Genomic DNA, 13,192 nt, shown 5'->3' on the forward strand with positions numbered 1-13,192 from the left:
GCAGGGAGAGAACGCCGAAAGCGCACACAGACGGCCCACACTTTTTGCAGCAGCTCTGACATATCAGAGTAATTTTTAAGGAACCTCTGCACTGCCAAATTGAGCACATGTGACAGGAAAGGGATGTGCATCAAACCAGCTAGTCCCAGAGCTGCTACGAGATTCCATCCATTATCACACACCACCAGGCCGGGCTTGAGGCTCACTGGCACTAACCACTCATCGGTCTGTTGATCTATGCCCATCCACAGCTCCTGTGCGGTGTGGGGTTTGTCCCCCAAAAAGATAGGTTTTAAAACTGTCTGCTGTCATTTACCCCTGGCTGTGCTGAAGTTAATGGTGAGGTGTTACGCTGACTTGATGAGTAGGCAGTAGAGGATGAGGAAGCGGATTAGGAGGAGGAAGCAGCAGGAGGCAAACTGAAGCCCCCTGCAATCCTCAGTGATGGAAGGACATGAGCCAAACGGGTATCCGCCTCAGGCCCAGCCCCCACTGCATTTACCCAAAGTGTGCTGTTAGGGATATATAACGTCCCTTACCATGCTTACTGGTCCACGTATCCGTAGTTAGGTGGATCTTGCCACAGATGGTGTTGCGCAGTGCGCACCTGATTTTGTCCCCCACTTGGTTGTGCAGGGAAGGGATGGCCTGCGTGTAAACGTAGTGGCGGCTGGGCTCGACGTACTGTGGGAGAGCCACCGACATAAGACTTTAAAACTCTCCGTCTCCACCAGACGGAATGACAGGAATTTTTAAATGCTGGAATTCAGGTCCACGGATCGCGGGTGGGTAAGGGGGTACTTCCTCTTCCGCTCCAGTGTTTGGGAGAAACAGTACAGGAGGAGCAGGCAAAGGATCTTCAGGGAACAGGATCAGGTGAGTATTCAGTAGTCCAACAAATATCCAGGACCTAGAAATAAACAGGCAACCTGTGGCCTGCAGGCTGCCTGTATTTATAGTGGGGAGTGAGGGTCATGTGACGTGGCCAGCGTCACATGACTGACAGACCGACCAGTCGAGCACCGAGTGATCAGCTCGGCGCTCAAGGCAGAACTAGGAGCAGGGAGCCACCCAGCTACCAAAGTCGCCCTGGAAACGAGGTCAAACACAGATCCTCGCTCCTGAAGCTAAGCAGCAGGTCTGTGGCTGATGGGAGACCGAGTGCGCCTTCGGCACCCTGTTATATTGTGCTCAGGTTGAGAACGTTTATGCCTTGCTTCAGGCTCTGATTGCACAGTGTGCAAACCACTCGTATCTTGTTATCAGCACATTGTCTAAAGAACTGCCACGCCAGGGAACTCCTTGGAGCTGGCTTTGGTGTGCTCGGTCCTTTGCTGCGGTGGGCAGTAGCAGGCGTACTGTCTAGGGGACGGCCGCTCTGCTTTTTCACCCTGCTCCCTCTTCTGCTGTGTTGTTGGCTCTGTGCAACCACCTCCTCTTCCTCGGAACTACACAGTTCACTCGCATGACCTTGATTTCATGTGGGGTCAAGGACCTCATTCGTCCTTCACATCATCTTGCACCCAGTCTTCACCCCTGCCCTCCTTGTCGGTCTGCACACTGCAGAAAGCCGCAGCAGTTGGCACCTCTGTTTAGTCATCATCCGAGACATGCTGCGGTGGTCCTCCCATGTACTTATCTTGAAACATAAATGGTTGGGCATCGGTGCACTCAATCTCTTCCACTTCTGGGGCAGGGCTATTTGGATGGCCCTGGGAAACCCTGCTAGCAGAGTCATCAAAAAGCAGAAGAGACTGCTCCATGACTTGGGGCTCAGACTACTTGGCTGATTTGCAAGGGGGTGAGGTGAAGGACCGATGGACATGGGCTGAATGTGCCAACCCCAATCTTTCAGCAGGAGACTGGGTGGGAGACAATGTGAAGGAACTGGAGGCACTGTCAGCCACCCAATCTACTATCGCCTGTACTTGTTCTGGTCTCACAATTCGTAGAGCCGCACTGGCCCTACCAAATAACGCTGAAGGTTCTGTCGCCTACTCGCACCTGAGGAAGGCGTTTCACTTGTGCGTGTAGCTGGCACAGATCGACCACGTTCTCTCCCTGCAACAGGAGCTCCACCAGCAGCACTACGACTGGGGCCACGTCCATTATTCGACGATCCCCTCATTCTCCGCAAATTTAGGATCTTGCCGATGATGGGTGTTTTTTTTAATAACAGAAGATAACAGCAGTTTCTACCACGTGTATTTCACATTGACAGATGCAGCAATGTCAGCAAATTTAGTATTTGGCCCAAAATGGGTGGGTTTTTTTTTATAACAGAAGATAACAGCAGTATCTAACACTTGTATTTCACACTGACAGATGCAGCATAAGCCCCAGATGTAGGGTATTGCCAAAAATTGTTGATTTTTTTAACCCAGAAAATTGCAGTATTTCAAGCTTGTATTTAACAATGACAGATGCAACAAACACCGCAAAATTAGGATTTTGCCCAAAATTTGTGTTTTTTAATATCAGAATATGACAGCAGTATCTAACGCTTGTATTTCACACTGACAGATGGAGCAAGGGCTGTAAAATTTAGTATTTTGCCCCAAAAGGGTGTTTTTTAAAACTCAGAAAATTATTGCACTATTTCAAGCCTAAAATTCACACTGACAAATGCTGCATAGGCCCCAGATGGAGGGTATTGCCAAAAAGGGGTGCTTTTTTAAACCCAGAAAATCATTGCAGTCTTTCAAGCTTGTATTTAGCAATGACAAATGCTGCAAAGGCCACAGATGTAGGGTCTTTCCAAAAATGGGTGAATATAATTGCAGTATTTCAAGCTTCTATTTGACTGTCACAAATGCACATATGCTGTGCTGGTGCTCAGAACTTGCATAAAATGGCTGTTGCCGCGCACCCAACTGTCAGACAGATAAAAGTGTTTTTTCAGTTTCATTGGGCTCAGGGCAGGGTAAAAAGATTGTGCACTGCACCCACAAAACAAAATCTAGGTAGATCGCTGGGTTAACAAGCAATTCAGATTAAAGATTCTGCACTATACTCTCCCTCACAGCAGCAGCATCCTATCCCTACACTAAGCAGAGCAGAGTGACGTGCAGCACTACGTGACTCCAACTTATATAGAGGCTGGGTCACATGCTACACTGGCCAATCACAGCCATGCCATTAGTAGGCATGGCTGTGATGGTTTCTAAGGGCACACAAGTTAAGCGCTTGTTGATTGGCTGCTCTGCAGCCTTTTAAAAAACGCCATTAACTCGCCGAACACCGAACCCGAACCCAAACTTTTACTGAAAAGTTCGGGTTTGGGTCCATGGTCCAAAAATCCTAAAGTTCGGTACGAACCCGAACTTTACAGTTCCGGGTCGTTCATCCTTATCCCTGACCTCTAATTTGTACCTTGACTCTGCCTCCTGTCTGACCTTTTGGAATTGATGAGATATCCAGATTTTGACCCATGGCTACCCCTGGTTTTGCCTCTTTGGTTCTGTTTAGTTTCACTTTGAACTCTCCTGGTATTGACCTTGGCTTGGCACATTTCTTTTTTTTGTCAACTGAGTTTTGTGCCATTCTATTACTAGTCTTTTGTTATTTGTCTCCCTGGTTTCCCTCTCCTAATTCAGACCCTGGAAATATTTAGGAAGGGACTGCCAACCAGTTTTGGTATGCTGTTTAGGGTGGATTTTGCAAATAGGAAGGGACAGTGCTAGGCAAATATCCCAAATATCCCAAACTTTTTGTGAGTAGTGTCATTATAACTTAATGTGCATGCTTCCTGTGACTTTGCTAAAGTGAGTGATAAACCTCCTGTACTTTGTATCTTTAAAGACATGCAACTATAAAAGAAGCAACCAAAACACATAAAATTGAGCACCATTCTAAAAATAATATAATAAGTTAGGGAATCTTTCAACCTGAAATTCCAAGTTTTCTTTGTGGTAAAATCAGGAATCATATTAAAGAATTAACGTTTGAACCTACACATGCAGCAAACTGGATGAAGGTGTCATAGGTGCAAGAAATGTTAAGTTGTTTAACTGTTTGCCACTCATTTGCAAGTGACCCCTTTTGTTGTTAAATTGAACAGGCTTTAAACTGACATCAATGTGAACCAGGTCTCGTGTTATTTGGCTGATAAGTAATATAGGTTTCACGTACCCACAAAACCGTCTCTGTGCATTATTACACTAAATAATATCTGCCATGTGTCTAAGCCTTTCTTCTTTTTCTGTCACACCTTTGCTTAACCTTGTTAATCGTGTTAGTCAGAAAACATGGTTTAATGTAACACAGAGAGTGACCCTGACAGATGACCTAAAGAGATCAAATGACATGCATCCATTTTCTCCACAGTTAAAAAACAGCTAAAATTCTTTACATAAAATCATCTAATTAGCATTAAAACATCAAGAAAGTGGGAAAAAAATTTTTTTTTACTCTTGTAAATGGAATATACTGAATATTTATACATTTCCATGAAACATATGACAAATCAACACTTTTTACAGTTGTAGTTGTAACAGTTCAGTCATATGCAAGAACTGATGCCAAAATGTATTTAATCATATCCTTGTATTTTCTTTGGGGCAACTTACATGTATAGGTACCACCTCCGCTCCTGCTCCTGTCTCAGGAATGGGGCCCTGCCATGAACGATGAGCACATGCATGGCACCATTCTCACTCACTGTGATGGGACTTCTGGAAATTGCTGCAAAAGCACTCTCTCTCAGTTATTTTTAGAAGTCCAATGGCAGTGAATTGAGGGGTGACCACTCTTGCACAGCTTGCACTTCATACACTTTAGGGCACAAATGAGAGGTGAGCGAAGTTATCAAAGATTTGATTTGGCTGCTTAGCCAAACTTCACAAAGAAGTTAAATTTGTTCCGAATTGCTTCATCACCATTTACATTCCATTGTATGTAGCAGGCACAATGACAGGGATCGGTGATAGCACTACCCCCCATCATTGAGCTCCTCAGATGCTGCATCCATCGCTGATTGTGGCATCTGACATTAAATATGAGGCCTTTCAAGGGTTAATCAGGGGTAAAAAATAAATAAAAAACATACTCACTACAGATGAGCGAATCAAAGTTGACGAAGTAATACGATCCTAATTTCAGTAAAAAATTGATTTGCACCAAATTCAAATTTCCTCACGCTTCGAGGTAACAAATCAATTTTTTTCCTAAAATGGCTGCTGTACGTGTTAGGACATGAAGCAAGGAACTCTGGGAACGAGGGATCACCCACAATGCCATGTATGCAGCCAATCAGCAGCCAGCCAGTCCAGTGATGTCACAACCCTATAAATAGCCTCAGCCATCTTGGATTCAGACATTTTCCAGTGTACTGAGTGCAGGGAGAGACGTCAGCAGGCGCTAGGGACAGTGGTAGAAAAGACTTTAAAACATTTATTTTGCTGCATAGAAGTTCAGGGAGAGGATAGGGAGGAATCATTCCACAGTATTGAAGCAGAACAGCGTTCAATAGGGGAGTTTACAACCTGGGTAATAGGAACAATCCTATTACACCTTGCTGCTGTGGCTGGGGATCCAAATTGCCATTATACATATCTGTAATTCCAGCAAACCGTTCTTGTTATTGGGGTGCAAAAACGGATTCCGTGATCCGTGTCCGTTTTTTCTTCCGTGGGTCTTCCTTGATTTTTGGAGGATCCACGGACATGAAGGAAAAAGTTGTTTTGGTGTCCGCCTGGCCGTGCGGAGCCAAACGGATCCGTCCTGACTTACAATGCAAGTCAATGGGGACGGATCCGTTTGACATTGACACAATATGGTGCAATTGCAAACGGATCCGTCCCCCATTGACTTTCAATGTAAAGTCAAGAGTCCCTATTAATATACCATAGGATCAGAGTTTTCTCCAATCCGATGGTATATTTTAACTTGAAGCGTCCCCATCACCATAGGAACGCCTCTATGTTAGAATATACCATCGGATTTGAGTTAGATTGTCAAAACTATAGTATATTCTAACACAGAGGCGTTCCCATAGTGATGGGGACTTTTCAAGTTAGAATATACTAAGAACTGTCTACATGACTGCCCCCTGCTGCCTGGCAGCACCCGATCTCTTACAGGGGGCCGTGATCAGCACAATTAACCCCTCAGGTGCGGCGCCTGAGGGGTTAATTGTGCGTATCATAGCTCCCTGTAAGAGATCAGGTGCTGCCAGGCAGACCCCCCTCCCTCCCTGTATTTAACTCATTGGTGGCCAGTGCGGCCCCCCTCCCTCCCCTGTATTTAACTCATTGGTGGCCAGTGCGGCCTCCCCCCTTAATTAAAATCCCCCCGACCCCCCATCATTGGTGGCAGCAGAGAGTTCCGATCGGAGTCCCAGTTTATTGCTGCGGCTCCGATTGGTTACCATGGAAACCAGGACGCTACTGCAGTCCTGGCTTCCATGGTTACTTAGCAATTTTAGAAGCATTATACTTACCTGCACTGTCTGTGACCGGCCGGGCTCTCCTCCTACTGGTAAGTGAAAGGTCTGTGCGGCGCATTGCCTTTCTTTAAGAAAGTAGCCTACGGCCACGGATCACGGACGCGGATGTCAATCTTGTGTGCATCCATGTTTTTTCACGGACCCATTGACTTGAATGGGTCCGTGAACCGTTGTCCGTCAAAAAAATAGGACATGTCCTATTTATTTGACGGACAGGAAACACGGATTACGGACGCGGATGAACAACTGTGCATTTTCCGAGTTTTCAACTGACCCATTGAAAGTCAATGAGTCCGCAGAAAATCACGGAAAACGGAACAACGGACACGGATGCACACAACGGTCTTGTGCATGAGGCCTTAAAGTAAGAAAATTACAGCCCTTTTTGGTGTGTATTAGTGGCAAACAAATATATATTTGCCATTCAGCGCTGCAGTTATATGTTTTAAAGCCCTTTTTGTAGTGTATTAGTGGCAAAAAATATATATTATTTGCCGTTCAGTGGTGCAGTTATATGTTCTAAAGCCTTCTTTGGCTTGTATTAGTGGGAAAAGAAAATGCTTATTAGCCGTTGTGTGGTAATATGAGAAAATTACAGACTTTTTGGGTTGTTCAAATTTCCTTTTTATTTATTTATTTGATCTAATAGTATGTCAGACAGAGAAGTGCCAGGCCCTGCACAGGGAAGTAGCAGAGGCCTAAATGTTTCTGGCGCAGGCACAGGTCGCAGCAGAGTAAAGGGGCATGGCAACAGGAGTCGCAGCGAGAGGCCTGAGATTCTAGTGTCATCTAGTGGTCGTATCTTGACCAGAAACCCAGCGGTTCTTGAATGGTTGACTTGGTCATCCACTTCACCCCAAGTGACATCAGACACCCCCAGCCAAGAGTCGGTGGGTTTGTCAGACACAACCATTAGTTGGAATGGCCCGAGAGCAGGCCCTATGTCCTCACCTGTCCTCAACCTGCCTATGTCCTTTTCTTTTCCCTCAGCAAGAGAAGTATTATATTCTGTGGGCTCAGCTCCACTATACAGCGAGGATGAACTACTAAAGGACAATCATCAGCTACTGGCCAGCCAAGATGTGGAGGAGACACCCACCGCTTCCTCCGGTAGGCGGGCAAGTAGTGATGTGGAGAGTGGCATTAGGGCTAGTGTTGTGAGCAGTAAGGCTCCTGACACAGAGACAGTTGAGGAGCAGCAAGTCGCTAGCTTGGCCGGGAGTGAGCAGGGTGACAGCAGTGGGAGGTCGGGAGCCAAACAAGCCCTGGGTAGACCACCCGATTCGCAGGAGCCTACCTGCCCGCAAAGTAGTTGTGAAGGGGTTCACGGAAGCAGAAGTGCTAATAGCCAGTCAGTGTGGAGTGTTGGGGGTAAAATCATCTACTCAGCGGTGTGGCAGTTTTATGTTAAGCTGCCGGAGGAGGTGAACATGGCCATTTGTAGAATATGTAAGCCGAAGGTGAGGAGTGGCCAGGGTGCTAATGTTGGCACATCGGCCCTGAGTCAACATGTGCCGCATCACCATAAAGTGGCCTGGGAGAACCCTATCTCAAATGCGGTGGTCCAGCCTGCCGCAGCAACCGCTACATCACCCAGTGGCACGTACCCGATTTCAGGCAGTCAAGGCTCCACCACCTTAGCTGAAGGGTGCTGTCTGTCCTTCCCATCATCTGCTAGTCCTGATGCTCCTCCTCCTCGTCAGTCATTCCGTTAGCAAGCGGTCACCAAAGCAATTGCCAAGAGACAACAGTATGACTGCACTCATCTAATGGCGCAGAAGCGGAATGTCCTCCTGGCTAAGTTGCTGGTGCTGCAGTCCCCCCCTTTTCAAGTGGTGGACTCTGCACCTTTCAGAGAACTGATGGCTTGTGACAGGCCAAGGTGGAGAGTCCCAAGCCATCATTTCTTTGCCAACGTGTGGAGCTGTAACTACGATCTTGGACAATACATGTCCTTTACGGTCCACTAGGTGAATGTGGTTCCTCCACAGCCACACCAGAAACTTGGCTAGTTGATGCCGCTTCCGCCTCCACGTTCTCACACCGTTGGTCCTGCAACAATGTTCGCCTCTGTCTTCTCATCCTCCATCTTGTCCTCAGCCTCCACTGCAGGGACAATTCACAGTGCCCCTCCAGCATACCTCATGTGCAGGGCACAACGGTGTCACGATGTTCTCCACCTTGTTTGCCTGGGAGAACTGAGTCACACAGGGGAGGAACTGCTCCATGTCCTTCATCAAGAACAACTCCAAATCGGAACCATTGTGACCAACAACGAGAAGAACATGGTGTCGACGCTGCTTCTAGGAGGACTGAGCAATGAGCCCTTCATGGCACACATGTTCAATCTGGTTGTCAAGCGGTTCCTGAAGTTTTCCACCCATCTGCAAGACATCCTAAAATGGCCAGCAATCTTTGCATGCACTTCAACCACTGTACACTGCAAAGCACACCCTCCTTGAGCTGCAGAGGCAGAACTGCATCCCCCAATATAGGCTGATATGTGACGTTTCCACCCTCCATATGTTGGACCGACTATACGAACAGAGAAAGGCCATAAATGATATCTTGATGATCCAAGTGGACAGGAGTACTCCCCTGTGTAACATCGATGTCAGCCAGTGGCAGCTCATTCGTAACACCTGCCATTTGCTCAGGCCCTTTGAGAAGGCCACTTTATTTGTCAGTAGCGAGGACTACGGGATGTACAACGTCAACCCACTGCTTCATGTCCTGGAACAGATGCTGGTAAATCTGGCTGGTCAGGGGACTGGAGACATGGCGTCTAGATCTCTGTGGGGACTGAACTGGAGGAGGAGGAGGACATTTGAGCACAACAATGTGTAGCGAAATGGGTGGGTTTTATACATAGGTGACAGGAGAGGAGGAAAAGGAGCAGCCAGAGGAGCTAAAGGGCGATGAGGAAGACAAGGCAGAGGACCCAGACACACCGTGGCAGTATGCAGTGGAGATGGAGGCAGGGAGTCCCTCCGAGTCACTTGCACAAATGTCCTAATGAATGCTTACTTGCTTACGTAGATATAGCCGAATTGTCAGCATTCGGCAGAGGGATGATGTCACGGACACTCCAGTGACAGGTACCATGAGATCAGAGAGACTGGTAACACATGGGTTAATCTGAATGGGCACTCGTGGATCATTTGTGTCTGTGTTATTTTGGTAATGACCACAACTCAGGCAGGTGTTGTTGGTTTGGTCATTCAACTTCCCCTATTTATGCCTTTGCATCACGGGAAGTTAATGTTGTCTTCTCTATTTGCATTTTGTTTGTTGTATTTCCCTGTCTTTTGTATCTAGGCCTGAGGGAGACTCTTGTTCATCCTTCTGGTGGAGGAATAGGTTGTCTTAAATCCTGTCTCTATACCAGGGCCCTACTAGGTGTGTTTCCTACCATCGAGGTCAGTTCATACTGATAGTCAGGACTTGGATAAGGGTTGTTCTAGAAGGTGACCTTCTCCTTTACCCTAGCTTTCAGGCCTAGTTCCTATCCCCTTTCCTCCTGCTCTCGGCGTGGAGTTCCCCACACACAGAGCATCCGTGACATTTTAAACCGCTGAATAACTGTCATTTTTGTTTGTCTGTATCAGTTCAGCCATGGATACTATCGCTGCACTGGCCGAACAGCTGCAGGGGCTGTCTCTGGAGGTAGCGGACCTCCGCATGATTGTCTCACAGATTCAGAGACCACAAGCGACTGATCCTAGTGGTGGTTACCAGGCCTGTCCTGAACCTAAAGTGATAATTTCATTTGGTTCAGGGAAGCATGCAAATTTCACTTTAATCCGTTTAGAACATAGGGCATACAGAAACGCCCTGATGTCCCAGTACTTAAGGACACAGGGCGCACCTGTATGTCCTATGTATTTCCGATCACCGACACGTGTTAAGCAGGCACCCGGGGTCAATGCGTGGGGGGGTCCCGTGACTCAATTGAGACCTGCGATTTGGGGCTTTTACATGTTGTGGCGGGCGGCGGTGCCATCGGGTCCCCGTGGAGCTGTAGGGGGGACCCCATGACATGTAAGGCAGCGCAATATCTTCCTGAGGCATCGGCGCTGCCTTCCTGTGACGAGCCTGTGAGATCCAGCCCCCTGGATCTCTCCGGCCGGAAGCTGTATGAATGATACACACTGTATTACTCATGCAGCTAATGTAAGGGGGATTAGACCCCCAAAAGTTGAAGTCCCAAAGTAGGACTACAAATAAAGTGAAAAAAAAGTTGAAAAAATAATGTTTTCCCCCAAAAAATTAAAAGTTTCAAGTAAAAAAAAACGTCATTTCCCCCAAATAAAGTAAAAAAAATTGACATATTAGGTATCGCCGCGTCCGTATCAACTGGCTCTACAACATATGAACATTTTTTGGCACCTTACATCACAAAAAGTACAATAGTAAGTGATCAAATAGCAATATGCCCACCAAAATAGTACCAATTTAACTATCACCTCATACCACAAAAAATGAGCCCCTACCTAAGGCAATCATTAAAAAAAATATATATATATGGCTCAGAATATGGAGACACTAAAACATCATTTGTTTTTGTTTTTAAAAAGCTGTTATTGTGTAAAAGTTAAGTAAATTTAAAAAAGTATACATATTAGGTATCGCCACATCCAGAATAACCTGCTCTATAAAAATATCACATGATCTAATCCCTCAGATGAACAATGTAAAAAAAAAAAACGGTGTAAAAAAAAGCCATTTTTTGTCACCTTACATCACGAAAAGTGTAATAGCAAGCGTTCAAAAAGTTATACGCACCCCAAAATAGTGCCAATCAAACCATCATCTCATCCCGCAAAAATAATACCCTACCCAAGATAATTGCCTAAAAACTGAAAAAACTATGGCTCTCAGACTAAGGAAACATTAAAACATGATTTTTCTAGTTTCAAAAATGAAATCATTGTGTAAAACTTTCATAAATAAATAAAAAGTATACATATTAGGTATTGCTGCGTCCGTAATAACATGCTCTATAAAAATATGACATGAACTAACGTGTCAGATAAATGTTGTAAATAACAAAATAAAACGGTGCCAAAACAGCTATTTCTTGTTACCTTGCCTTACAAAAATGTAATATAGAGCAAACAAAAATCATATGTACCCTAAAATAGTACCAATAAAACTGCCACCCTATCCCGTAGTTTCTAAAATGGGGTCACTTTTCTGGAGTTTCTACTCTAGGGGTGCATCAGGGGGGCTTCAAATGGGACATTTTTTTGGTGTCAAAAAAATAGTCCAGAAAAATCTGCCTTCCAAAAAAACGTATAGCTTTCTTTTCTTTCTGCGCCCTGCCGTGTGCCCGTACAGCAGTTTACGACCACATATGATGTGTTTATGTAAACTACAGAATCAGGGCAATAAATATTGAGTTTTGTTTGGCTGTTAACCCTTGTTTTGTAACTGGAGAAAATAAAATACAATAGAAAATCTGCCAAAAAAGTTAAATTTTGAAATTGTATCTCTATTTTCCATTAATTCTTGTGGAACACCTAAAGGGTTAACAAAGTTTGTAAAATCAGTTTTGAATACCTTGAGGGGTGTAGTTTCGAGAATACAGTCATTTTTGGGTGGTTTCTATTCAGACCTGAAGTGATCCTTAAAAAGTGGGTTTTTAAAGATTTGCTTCTAAACTTCTAAGCCTTGTAATATCCCCCAAAAATAAAATATCATTCCCAAAATGATCCGAACATGAAGTAGACATATGGGGAATGTAAAGTAACAATTATTTTTTTAGGTATTACTATGTATTATAGAAGTAGAGAAATTGAAACTTAAAAGTTTGCAAATTTTTCAAAATGTTTGGTATATTTGGTATTTTTTATAAGCAAAAATGATATATTTTTTTTTTTTTTACTCAATTTTACCAGTGTCATGAAGTACAATATGTGAAGAAAAATAAATCTCAGAATGTTCTGGATAAGTCAAAGCGTTTAAAGCTATCACCACATAAAGCGACACTGGTCAGATTTGCAAAAAATGGCCTGGTCCTTAAGGTGAAAATTAGTCCGGTCCCTAAGGGGTTAAGCTACGTCCACACTCATCTGGGGATGAGAGTCAGAGGGTGGGTGTGATTATTTTGTTGCTTAAAGGGGATGCCCAGTCTTGGGCTTTTTCTCTGCCGAGAGGATCACAGTTCCTCCGATTGGTGGATGAATTTTTCAGACCTTTAGGTCTCATCCATGATGACCCGGATTGGACCTCCTTGGCCAAGACCAAGTTACGTGGCCTGCGTGAGGGAGAGCGCTCTGCGGAGACTTATTGCTCATAGTTTAGGAGGTGGGCTATGGATACTGAGTGGAACGATCCGGCTCTCTGTAGTCAGTTCTGTCAGGGATTTTCTGAGAGGCTGAAGGACGCTTTGGCCTTTCATGAGAATCCTGAATCTTTGAAAATCGCTGTCTCTTGCTATACGTATTGATAGTCTCCTGAGAGAGAAAACAAAGGGCCCACTCTCTCTGACACTGGGTGAAGCTACTCCTGGGTTTGGGTCGGGAGATGAACCCATGCAGTTAGCGGGAACGACCCCTGCATCCACTGGTAATAGGAAGGGAGTGTGTTTTTACTGCGGAAAAGGGGGACATTTTATTAATGTATGTCCAGACATGCAACAGCAAAAGGAGAGAAAAAATACATTTAATTCTCATTTGACTCTTGGAGGAGTGAGAGGAGAGTCAGAAAATGTGCATTTGTCTTATACTTGTAGTATCCGATTTC

The sequence above is a fragment of the Bufo gargarizans genome, chromosome 3 (genome assembly GCF_014858855.1).
Source record: "Bufo gargarizans isolate SCDJY-AF-19 chromosome 3, ASM1485885v1, whole genome shotgun sequence".
NCBI lineage: Eukaryota > Metazoa > Chordata > Amphibia > Anura > Bufonidae > Bufo > Bufo gargarizans.